This window comes from Rana temporaria, chromosome 1 (assembly GCF_905171775.1).
Source record: "Rana temporaria chromosome 1, aRanTem1.1, whole genome shotgun sequence".
NCBI lineage: Eukaryota > Metazoa > Chordata > Amphibia > Anura > Ranidae > Rana > Rana temporaria.
In genome coordinates this window covers 627,768,786-627,781,333 of record NC_053489.1, presented here as the reverse complement: position 1 = coordinate 627,781,333, position 12,548 = coordinate 627,768,786, and positions in this window count along the sequence as shown.

The following is a 12,548-nucleotide window of genomic DNA, read 5'->3' as shown; positions in this document are numbered from 1 at the left end:
GATTTGGCATGCGATTTGACATGTCAATTCCTTTGTTTAGACATGTCAGATCACACCAATCTCTTGGCAACACATTTGGTAAATAGGCTCCTTCTGGCTCGTTGCAGTGCCACAGGTGTCCTGCTTTTCTCCCTGGTAAACGACCAGTCTTCGTCTAAAAGCACTGTGGTAATTAGTTTTTTTTTGGGGGAGGGGAGGGTGGTGCTGTGTTTGAGCTCGGAATAAGTGGTGGGGGCTAATGTGGCCCCATAACGTTCTACCCTCCAGGAACTTGTGGGCTTGGCCAGGAAGCTGGCCAAGCCCACAAGTGCCATGAGACATGGTGTTGTCTCATGGTTTATGACTTATAGTGTTCCACAATTCCTTTGTTTAGACAAAATAGGGCAGAGAGTTACCCTGAAGAGATTGAGGGAGTGAAATAAACCCCATTGGCCCCAGCAAGGTCAGGGTCAGCAATAACCCCTAGCAAGTGTCAGGGCAAGTAATAACCCTTGATATATAATTTTAAATATTTTGTGCTTACCAAGGTAGTGATGTGAACGTGATTATAATAATAAGTGACGAAAAAATAATATGAGTAAATATAAATGTGAATATATTTTTTATATATTTATTTATTTATTTATTTTTTGATAAAATATTTTTCAAATCTTTTTCATTTGATTTATATATATTCCCAATAATTAAACACTCAATTCGGACACATATATTTGTAGCGCCCTGCTCCTGTTGATCAGGCACTGCTCTAAATTTAGTGGGGTCTGAGCTGTTATTTGGCTCAAACAAGAATGATTAAGGGCAATTTAGCCTCTGTTCCAGTCGTGACTGTGCTGGGAGTATCCACCATTGTTCGTCTGGGGGTGTCATTACCACCCCAGGCCAAGGGTGGCAGCAGCAAGGTCAAGGTGTATTGGGTATTCCCCTCGGCAGCGAATCAGTGGGAGTGGTAGCCCGCTGTGTGTGCCGGGGGAGGGGTACTTAAGGGACAGACGCCATTAGGGCAAGGTCGTCAGTCTGCCAGCCCACGCGCCTTGTGACCCGCCTGGCCTGAGGTGCGTGTCCTGAATGCTGATTCCAGAACCACATTGGCCCGGGGCTGTGACTTTGTTTGTGGGCCCAGGAGTTAGGCTGGGGCCTGCCTTGCAAAGGTGATCCTATGCTGTCCGTCCTGTGGGAGGAAGCCACTTGATGAAGGAAGCCAGGGGAGGACCTATCCTGGAGGGGGTCATGCGAGAGGCTGGTACCTTATGAGAAGGCCTGGAAACTTCATCGAAGGATGCACCGCACACCGAGAGGCTGGACAGTGTCGCCTGTCGGGCCTAAAAGTTCTACCAAAGCTAAGCTAAAGAGATCCGGGTGCTGAATCCTGTGGCAGAGGATTCCGGACCAAAGTGTCTCCTCATAAAGGAAGGTCTGTGGCAGAGACTGTACTTTACTTTGTGCGCCATCCCGGCTGCTGGGCCAGTGAGAGGGACCTATCCAGGTGAGCAATACCCACTCTGGCTAGAGTGGCGACGATAACTGTTTGCTGGAAGCAGGAGTGTTTCCCTATTTGTGACTATGCACCTGAACCTATCTATCTTTTCCACCCTTCATCCTTCTTTTCTACTGAAGTTCTGCAAAATAAATCTAAGAAAAAGAAGTGCACTGTGTGGACATTGAAATTCTTCAGACTCTCCTTTCACTCTGGACAGCGAGAATATAGAGGTAACGTGCCACCCAAAAATAGTCAGCAGCTTCTTCGGGGGTAGTGCTACATATATATATATATATATATGAGGAAGTTGTACAAACCTAAGAGCCGGTTCACACAGGGGCGGCATGACTTTGGGGGCAACTCAGCAAGGCGATCTCAAGACGACTTCAGAGGCGACTTGCAAAATGACTTCTGTATTAAAGTCAATGCAAGTCGCCCCGAGTCGCCCCTAAAGTCATACAAGAACCTTTTTCTAAGTCCTAGGCCCCGTACACATGACCGGACACGTCCGCTGAAACTGGTCCGCGGACCAGTTTCAGAGGACAGATCCGATCGTGTGTACAGGCTAGCGGACAGATTTCCAGCGGACAAAAGTTTCTTAGCGTGCTAAGAAACTTGTCCGCTGGAGAGCTGTCCGTCGGACATGTCCGCCGGTTAGTATATCTAACCAGCGGACCGAAATCCCGTGCATGCGTCGAATTGATTTGACGCATGCGTGGAAGCATTGAACTTGCGCGATAGAGAACGTCGGTGTCGTCTACGTCACCACGTTCTCTGTCCGCGGGGATTTCGGTTTGATGGTGTATACAGCCATCAGACCGAAATCTCCGAGCGCACATGTCCGATGAAAACGGTCCGCGGACCGTTTTCATCGGACATGTTCCCTCGTCTGTACGGGGCCTAAGACTTGAGTCGCTCCTATTAGAACAGTTCCATTGAATAGAGCGGAGCGCAACTTGTCAGGCGACAGAGTCGCCCCTGTGTGAACCGGCTCTAAACCACATACAGTGTTAGCGATGTAACCTATTGATACACATGTGAAACTAGTAATATTAGTAGATCAATCAGTGGCAATCAATTAATAAAATAATCAAATAAACGTGTTGCTTTGTTGTATGGTTTAGAAGTCCCAAAGGCAAAGCTTTAAATCAGGTGATGATAAATGTTCACATGAACTTCTGATGCGGCGCCTTAAGTATTGCTAATGGTGCTTGTCTGATGGTCTGTTCTCACCTGACTCTTGCACTGGTCTGGTAGACTGACTAATGCCTCGTACACATGATTGGACTTTCAGAGAAAAAAAAGTCAGACAGGCTTTTTTTCTCGGAAAGTCCCACCGTGTGTAGCCTCCATCGGACTTTTTTGGTCAGAAGTCCGATGGACCTTAGATAGATATCTTTCCGTCGGACTTCCGACAGACTCACGGCGGACTTTTGCATGGTGAAAAGTCCGACCGTGTGTACGAGGAATTAGGCACTACTTGATTCCTCCTGCTGTTTGATATAGTACCAGTCCCCGCCAAGTCTGGCAATCAGTTACTCTATTTAAGCTGTGCTTAGATCAGCCTTCCTTGCCTAAACAATGTTTGTTCTCATGATGCTAAGCCTTGTACTTTGTGATGCCTTGGCCCTGTGAGTCCTGCTGTGCACTGTGCTTACCTATCCCTTAAAATCCAGTATGCAGAGCAGTACCCTGTACCTGGAAGTACCATTGTGCACTCAGCTCACCTGTCCCAAGTAATCATGCATGCTGAGCAGTACCCAGCTCCTTCTTATCACCTGTCCCTAGAAACCCTGCACATTACTGAAACTTTGGAGCTGTCCAGTCCCTGAACACTTTTATTCACATCTCAGTGACCTAGTCATTATTTATATATAATGGGGGACACTAATATCAGGCATTCAGGACAGGCCAATAGACCAATACACCACAATAGACTATGGGGGTTATCCACAAAGATCCGGCGTAACTTAATTTTTTCCATTTAAGTTACACTGCCTTAAAATTTCTACCTAAGTGCCCGATCCACAAAGCACTTACCTAGAAATTTTGGGCTGTGTAACTTAAATTCCGCCGGCGCAAGGCGTTCCTATTGTAATGGGGGCGATTCCCATTTAAATTAGGCGCGCTCCCGCGCCGGCCGTACTGCGCATGCTCGTGACGTCATTTTCCCGGCGTGCATAGCGCGAAATTACGTTACGCCGAGCTTTGTGGATTGCGACGGGTCAATAAAGTTGCGTCGGGAAAAAAAAAAGATACGGCGCGAATTTTTTTTTTCAAAATTTAAAAAAAATCGCGTCGCTGGACAGAAAGGTCTGTTTTTACAAGGTGTAAACAGTTTACACTTTGTAAAAGCAGCCCTAATTTTGCGTTTGCAAACTAAAACTTACGGAGAAAAAACGAAGCTGAAAAGCTTCGTGGATCTCCGTAAGTGCTAATTTGCATACCCGAGGCGGCATTTCGACACGAAATGCCCCCAGCGGCGGATGCGGTACTGCATCCTAAGATCCGGCAGTGTAATTCAATTACACATGCCGGATCTTCTCCCTAACTATGGAAAACTGATTCTGTGGATCAGTTCCATAGTTAGGACCAGGGATACGACGGCGTAACAGCAGTTACGCCGGCGTATCCCTTTTGAGGATATGGCCTTATATTCTGTGAGCAAAGAAAGCATTGTAAAAAATCTTGAGTTGATGCTTTTTTCCCCTCTCTCAGATGCACTGGTTATGTTTAGTACAGTATCAGCCATAACAAATACAATATTCTGTTGGAAATGCATTTGTACCATTCAACTTTGATAAATCTACGTAAAAAGTACCTCTAATGCCGTGCACACACGATCGGACATTCAGACAACAAAACCGTGGATTTTTTTTACGACGGATGTTGGCTCAAACTTCTCTTGCATACACACAGTCACACAAATGTTGTCAGAAATTCAGAATGTCAAGAACGCGGGGACGTACAACACTACGACGTGCCGAGAAAAATTAAGTTCAATGATTCCAAGCATGCGTCAAATTGATTCCGAACATGCGTAGAATTTTGTGCGTGGAACTGTGTACACAATTTTTGCTGTTGGAAAATTTGAGAACCAGCTCTCAAATTTTTGTTGTCGGAAAATCCAACAGCAAATGTCCGATGGAGCATACACACGGTTGGAATTTTCAACAACAAGCTCCCATCGAACATTTGTTGTCGGAAATTCCGATCGTGTGTACGCGGCATTAGAGTACACAACTTGTTATTACAGTTTATTGGCATTAAGCTAATCATAACATAATAGATATTAATATTATATATAATGTTTTAAAAATGAGTCATAATATTATTTTAAAAAATCATTAAAAAAGGTACCGTGTGCTGGCATATTTAGTAAAGAAAAATTGTAAAAAGGCATATTTTTTCAGCAAAGACCTGCCTTAAAACATTTGTCCACTAGAGAGCAGCAAAGGATTTGTCCTCTTGTATCTGGACTAAACCTCAGTCATATTTGCCACTCCAATTTTTGCAGAAAAGATGGACCAGCAACTGAGCGTGATACGGTGGGAAGACACTCCATCAAATGTATAATTTTTGTGTTTATATTTACTGAATCGGCATATTTTTAAACCGAGGCATTTGCTAAAGAAAAACTCCCACAAACCATAAAAATCAAAAGACGAAGTGTGCAAAATGACCCATGCAGACAAGGGGCTTAGTATACTACAATGCACTGTGCCTTTTTTTTTTTTGCAAAATACAGTGGAATGTGTTCAGGGATGCTGTTAGAATTAATGGGGCCCCGTACAGTCTACCTGACAGTCCCCTTCCAAAAATATTAAATTATATTTTTGCCAAAATGTCACACGGCCTTGGCAGAAGCTGCACCCCCCCCCCCCCCCATTCAATAAGACTCATTTATGTGATTAGCACTTCTATGCAAGCACCTCACAACTGCATTGCAATGCAGGGTTAAAGCAGGCGGTGACAAGGCAATATGCTTAGTCAAATACACTATGAAGTGTGATCCAAATGCTGACTGCAAAACACATTTGATCAACTCTGTATTTTATTCAAATCATTTTTTAGAATTTAAAAATAGATTTTTTTATTTTATTTTTTAATTGTATTTTTTACTTGTTTATCTTTTTTACATTGTTTAACTGTCCTGTGCTTAGGTGAAATATCAGCAACCCCGCGCAGCTCTGCAGGATAGGGGGGCACACAGGGGCAGTGCCGATCCTGACCTCCCTGTGGCCCTAAGCAAAATGACATGTCACATTAAAGTTGAGAAAAGGTGGGTTTTGCCGAAAATGACATGTCACACTAAAGTTGAGAAGCGGGGGGGGGGGGGGGGGTGTTGTCGGAAATGACATCTTACATTAAAGTGAGAAGCGGGGGGTGCTGACTTCTTACCTCTTCTCCCGTGCAGCCAGCGATTTGAGAAGCCGGGTGAGGGGCTGAAAATGACTTCTCACCAGACGGGGTCTCTAGTAATTTGGGGGGCCCTCCGCAGCTTTGCGGGGCCCCTAAGCGGCTTGTATAGTGAGCCTAATCGGCCCTGCACAGGGGACCTTGACAGCAGAAGGATGTGGTGAGAAAAAGGAGGAGCTGACAGCCTCCTGCTCGACAGGTGCCCTGGCCCCGCTTTTTAACTGATGGTGCCTGGACCTCGTACAGAAGGGCTGGCTGAACTGCGTTATCAGTGGCCCTGAATTTGATTGGCACAACTGTAGGCCTCTACTGTTATCCATGAAGCCTGCCTGATATACACTCATATTAATTTAATTTTGCTTGTGTCTGATAGCTTCTGGGACATGCTCATCCTCAGGCTCTCAATCCTGGCTGTTGTTGACAGCTGTGGTCTGCACTGAACCACCAATCAATGGTTCCCACTTATGTGATCAGCTATGAAATAGTAATCATATGCAGACTGGAGAATTAATTGATTCTCAGGTTGCAGTGTTGACGTGCATTGCCATATATTTAATATTGTAATTGTCAGATACAGTTACATTATTAAAAATAATAATAATATTTGAAATTGAAAAAAGTTGAAATTTTTCTTCACATGTTTGCACATTTGTTAGTCTATAATTTATACAGATTAGAGTAATAAAAAAAAGTTTAATTCTCTCTTAAAAATTGTGTTTGTACGCTTATGTTAAAATTCTGTTTCTACTCATGCTGTAGTATTAGCATTAGTATTTTTTTGCAATTAGCATTAGTATTTTTTTGCTTGATATGTTGGGTTTGAATAACTTTTTAAACATTACTATGCGGTTGTTTTGCTGTATTACCAGAATGGCACACCCTCAGCTCTTCCATGCGCCAAGATAAATATTACAAAAATATTTCCAAAACACACTTTTCCTGAAGTCTGATGTCACTGTAATTTCACAATGCCAGCAGGAAACAGGTCTGAGAATATAGTAAACATGAGGTAATGCTAAGAGAGAATTGTCATGTCTATATTACTGTGAACCCTGCCATGTACTTTATGTGGCTAAAATCTCTCTGTGCACGTTTTCCGCACTGCGTTCAAACACACTGCCCTTGCAATCTGCATGGGATGTGGGTTAATGGCACCTTAAAACGCTAATTGTAAACTCTGTGCATTTTTAAAAATAGTGCAAGTACTACTTTTTGCATAGTCCATTCAAATGAACAGGCTGTCAAAACGCAATTCCTGGGAATCGCACGGAAATCACTCATTCAAACACAGCACACAAGAATCTTGTATATATTTGTGAACCTAGCCTAAATCTGCTAAATATTGTTATGAAAGACTTGCAGCATTTCTGGCTAAAGTACATAATATCTAACACATTTCTCATTAATTCAATTAGAATCGGCAGTAGCCCATCTTTAATGTGCAAATCATAGTTACATACAGTATGTGCTCTGTGACTAATGAATGCTTTCCACCATGTTAAACGCTTCACACATTTGTGACAATAGAGGCTATGAAGAGTGGATCGCTGTAGCTGTTGATTGACTTTTCAGGAATTCAGTGCGTCTGTTTGGCCTAGTGTTGCGTAAAATATTGTTTTTGGAGAGCAGTTGTCATTTAGTTGTGTCTGTTATTGGCTCTGCTGGTGCAGGCTTAGCTACTTTCCCCTGCATCCCATTGAATTCTGGGGTATAGTGGGTGGGAAAGTTTGACTCTGGCCTGCATATTCATGCTCTTTCAGCCAATCCCTGGTGAGGAGAGTGAGTGACCAGCAGGGGGCTGAGAGGAGTATAAATAGACAAGGGCCTAGAACAGTTGTCTCTTGTTCCTGGTGAATAAAACTAAGTTCAAACTCCCCTTTTAAAGTGGAACACAAATACCCCCCCTTCTTAAAGTCACTCTTGCCCACAACTCAATAGCTTAAAGTGACCCTTCCCAACAATTTCACATTTTAAAGTAAACTGTGCCAACCACTATGCCTCGTAAAGGGAGCTATCCTGCTTCTTCCATATCTTAAAGGGACTGAACATTTCATTGCGTGACATCATAAGGGCCCCAACTAAGCTGGCAGAAGAACTAACCTTCTTCTGATGTGCAGGAAGTCTAACAGTTTTTCCCCCGGGATTAAACCTAGACTTTCCTGACTAAGACTAGTTAATCTTCCAATCGCACACCTTCCTGGGGAGACGGCTCAAAAGTACACAAATGGGTGCTGAAGCGATCACCAGCTGGGTACTGGAACAATCAACCACATGAACATATTCGCCAGCACACCACGGATCGTATATAATGTCCAAAAAAGTTTTAATGCACAGAAAACATCACAAGAGGTGCAACGTTTTGAGGCCGCACAGGACCTCTTGCCTGACGAAGAGGTCATGTGCAGCCTCGAAATGTTGCACCTCTTGTGATGTTTTCTGTGCATTAAAACTTTTTTGGACGTTATATACGATCCGTGGTGTGCTGGCGAATATGTCTACACGTGAGCTAGCCCATTCTATGCATGAAGGTAAAAACCTTCTCTGTGCAGCAGTCCTCCCAGCCCCCCCCCCCCAATACTTACCTGAGCCCCATCTTGATCCAGCGATGTGCACAAGAGCCTTGGCACTCAGGGGACTCCCCTCCCTATTGAAGCCTCACTGGCTTCCACTGCTGTCAATCACACCAAGTGAGACAATGAGGGGAGAGAGGGGGCAGGGCTGAGCCATGGCTCTGTGTGTAATGGACACAAAGAGCCACAGCTCGGGAATCAGCCTGCTTGAGTGTCCCCTGTGACGAACTGTCTGGCACTCTGCCTGGGTGCCTCCATCAAACAGTGCTGCTTCCTCACCGCTGGAACACAGGAATCAGATATTATAGCTGGGAATTGCACCCAACAACCAGTCGACACTAGATTAGGTGTAAACAAGCACTCTCTATATTGTAAATTCAAACAGAATTTATACCACACAAAATCAGCAAAGAGCTTGATCACATTATCCTAAATAATGCAAGCCTGTAACAGTAATATCATTAGTAAATATAACAGTACATCTATTGAGCAGCTAGCAGCTAACAGTAACCTAATTAAACAGTGATCTAGTTAACAGTAAGCTAATCATCAACCAGGCACCCAGACCAGCTTTCATTATTAAGGGAGCCCATCCCAGACAATCCGGCAACAAGTCCACAGCCCTGGATACGCAAAGTACATTACACGTGCTGGCTTTCAGGTGTTTGGCTTTTACTTGTGTAATCTGTCCACTAGAAAAGTCATCATAAGGCAAAACTCATACAATGTTCCAGCAGTCTAAAAATGTAGAGTTCATTTATCTTCATAGATTGTATGAAGGAGATTGTTGATAAATATTTCTATCCCAAGTGTGGGTGCTTCTCCAACCCAGTCTGCAGGAGAGCCACCATACTCCCTTTGACCATTAACCTGTATAAGATTAATATTACACCTTTCCATCCCCTCCAGAAAGGAAGCTCATTGTCTTTATTCAGAGAATTAGTCCAAAGCTCGCTCTCAGTGTTCATCACGTTGTTGTCCATCATTAGAGAATGGTCTGCTGCTCTCTCTATGGGATTAGAGGCCAAACTGAGCAGTTTTCCATGCTCTGACTAGGAGAAGCAGAAAATTCCTGGTCTCCTCCATGGGCCATAATTAGTGTGTAGCAGGCTTGCCTTTAGTCAGCGCCAAAAAGATACTGTCCTGGGTGGGTCTGTCACGCCCCCATTGCAAACGGCTTGCTCTGGAATCACCTTGGAGGACAGAGGGGCCAAGAGCGCCAGTGAGGGACCTGAGAAGGGGAGGATTGGGGCTGCTCTGTGCAAAACCATTGCACAGAGCAGGTGAGTATGACAAGTTTGTTATTAACAAAAATAAAAATAAAAGCCTTCAATATCACTTTAAGAGCTAGCCAGTCTGGAGGAAAGAAGGGGAAGGGAAGAATTTATTAAAACCATCAAATACATCAAGGGGGTGAATAAGGTTGAGGAGGGCAGTTTTTTTAAATATGAAGCCAAGATCAAGAACACAAGGGACATGACCTCAAACTAGCAGGAGGACAGTCCAAAACTAATCTTACAAAGTATTATTTTACCAAAAGATTTGTTGATGCTTGGAATAGACTTCCAGCAGAGATAGTGAGTCAATCATTGAAACATGCTTGGGACAAATATAGATCTATACAAAAAGGTTAACTAAAAACAGTTTATAGAAACTAAAAAACAAATAATAAAAATAATGGGGCAGACTCAATGTACCACTTGTTTTTTTGGTTTAAAGATTTTATTGGAATTTTAAAATAAGTTGTACAATAAAGCAGTAAACATCTATTGAAACATCAAGATAAATAACAGAACGAATGAAGTGAATTAAAAACATCCACGGAACAACAAAAGTCAAGAGAATACATATCTCTTTGTTTTTCATAACTGATGATAACAAGTAGAAAATTCTACCAGGAAAAGATAAAAAAAAAAAAAATAGTAATACACCTCTTTTTTTTTTATTTTCCAAATAAGAATCACCAAGCAAAACATAAAAAGGGAAGAAAAGAAAAAAAAAAAAAAAAAAAAGGGGGATAGGGAGTCTCGGTAATTTGTCATATAAAAGGTCAGGGTAGTCTCAGTCAGAAGCAGGGTGATGGGATAAGTTACGAAACTCTGTAGAGTCAGTAAAGCGTAACCAACATTTCCATTTATCTTGAAATTTAGAGGGAGAGTCCAATGATTGAAGAATCAGGTCTTCCATTTCCGCTATTCGTTTAATTCTTTGAAGCCATTCTGAAATGCTAGGAGGAGAGGTGTCCTTCCAATGTGTTGGGATACAGAGCTTTGCTGCATTAATCAAATGTAATACTATGGAATTCTTATAAACGTGGTAAGGTAGTGAGGTATGATGTAACAAGAATTGGGCAGCGGTGAAGTTCGGAGAGTAAGTAGTGATTAGGGGAATAATACGGTAAACCTCTTTCCAAAAGGGTTGTATGAATGGGCACTCCCACCAAATATGTATGAGAGTACCCAAAGCAGACTTGCATCGCCAACAGGTAGGCGAAGTGGAAGGGCTAAATTTGTGAATAACATGAGGTGTTCTATACCATTTGGAATATATTTTATAACCGTTTTCTTGAGTGAGAACATTCAGAGAACCCTTATGAATGAATGTGAAAATGTGACGCCATTCATTGGCAGATAGGTGTATATCCAGAACCCTTTCCCAATATTGAACTTTTTCATCCATTTCAAGATCAACATCAGAAAATAATAGTGAGTACGTTTTCGATATGATATGTCTTTGCGGGCCATTACTAACACATAACATTTCAAAGGGGGTTTTAGGCCTGTTCCAAGTCAAAAGAGAACCAGAGTTTGAAATAGAATTTAGCATAATCTCATAGTCCATTTTAGAAATAGTGAGGTTCGGGAAAGTAAGACAAAAGGTGTCGTAAGTCAAAAATTTACCATCTTTGAAAAAGAGTTCCGCTCTTAATGAAGGAAATAAAGTAGGATCTATGGAGATGGGTACAGCGGATTCAGGAAAAAGATTAGGGATTACAGGGAAAGGTGTCATTGGGCCCGGGGAGGACGATATGTCAAATTTAGCACATATTAACCTAAAGACTTGTAACGTGGGACCAGTAAGGGGGTGCGAGCTATTGCCACGGGGTATATTACGGGGGTTCGTCCAAGGAAGGTGATGTAAAGGAATTTTAGAAGATAGTCCCTCAAGATCAATCCAATCTTTGGTCTTCTTATGAATGTGCCAATCAATAACACGGGACAAATGGCAAGACCAATAATATTTCTGTATATTTGGTAATCCTACCCCACCCAACAGTTTAGGGTTGAGTAGAGTATCCCACTTAATCCTGGGTTGGTTGGAATCCCAAATAAATTTCAAACACAATTTTTTATATAATTTAAAGAAGGAGGCTGGCAATTTAATCGGGATGGTTTGCAAAAGATAGAGTAATCTGGGGAGGATATTCATCCTGATTATGGCTATTCTTCGAAACCATGAAAAAAGATTTTTGTCCCATTTTAGGAGGTCATCCTGAATAGATTTAAGCATAGGTAGAAAGTTAGAGGAATATAAGTCCTTTAGTAGAATAGGTATGCGTATGCCTAAATAGGTTAGCGAATGCGTTTCCCATATGAATGGAAATATACGTTTGCACAGGGATACCACATCATTCTGCAGAGTGATATTTAAAGCTCTGGATTTATTAAAATTGATTTGAAAGTTGGAAATTGAAGAGAAAATTGAAAAGTCCTTTAGTAGATTAGGTATAGTATTAACAGGATCCGTTAAAAAGAGCAGGATGTCATCTGCATAGGCTGCTAATTTGTATAGTTTGTCATTGATATCAACACCTTTAATGCTGGGATTAGATCGAATTCTCCTAAGGATAGGCTCCAGAGTTAAAACAAATATGATTGGAGACAGAGGACATCCCTGGCGGGTCCCGTTCGACACGGAGAAAGCCTCCGACAGGCATCCATTAATTTTTATTCTAGCAGTGGGAGAGGAGTAAAGAGTAAGAATGTAACGTAACATGCGGTCACCAATCCCAAGGGCTTTCAGGCATTCAGCCATATAGTCCCATGCAACCCTGTCGAATGCTTTCTCCGCGTCGAAGGAGA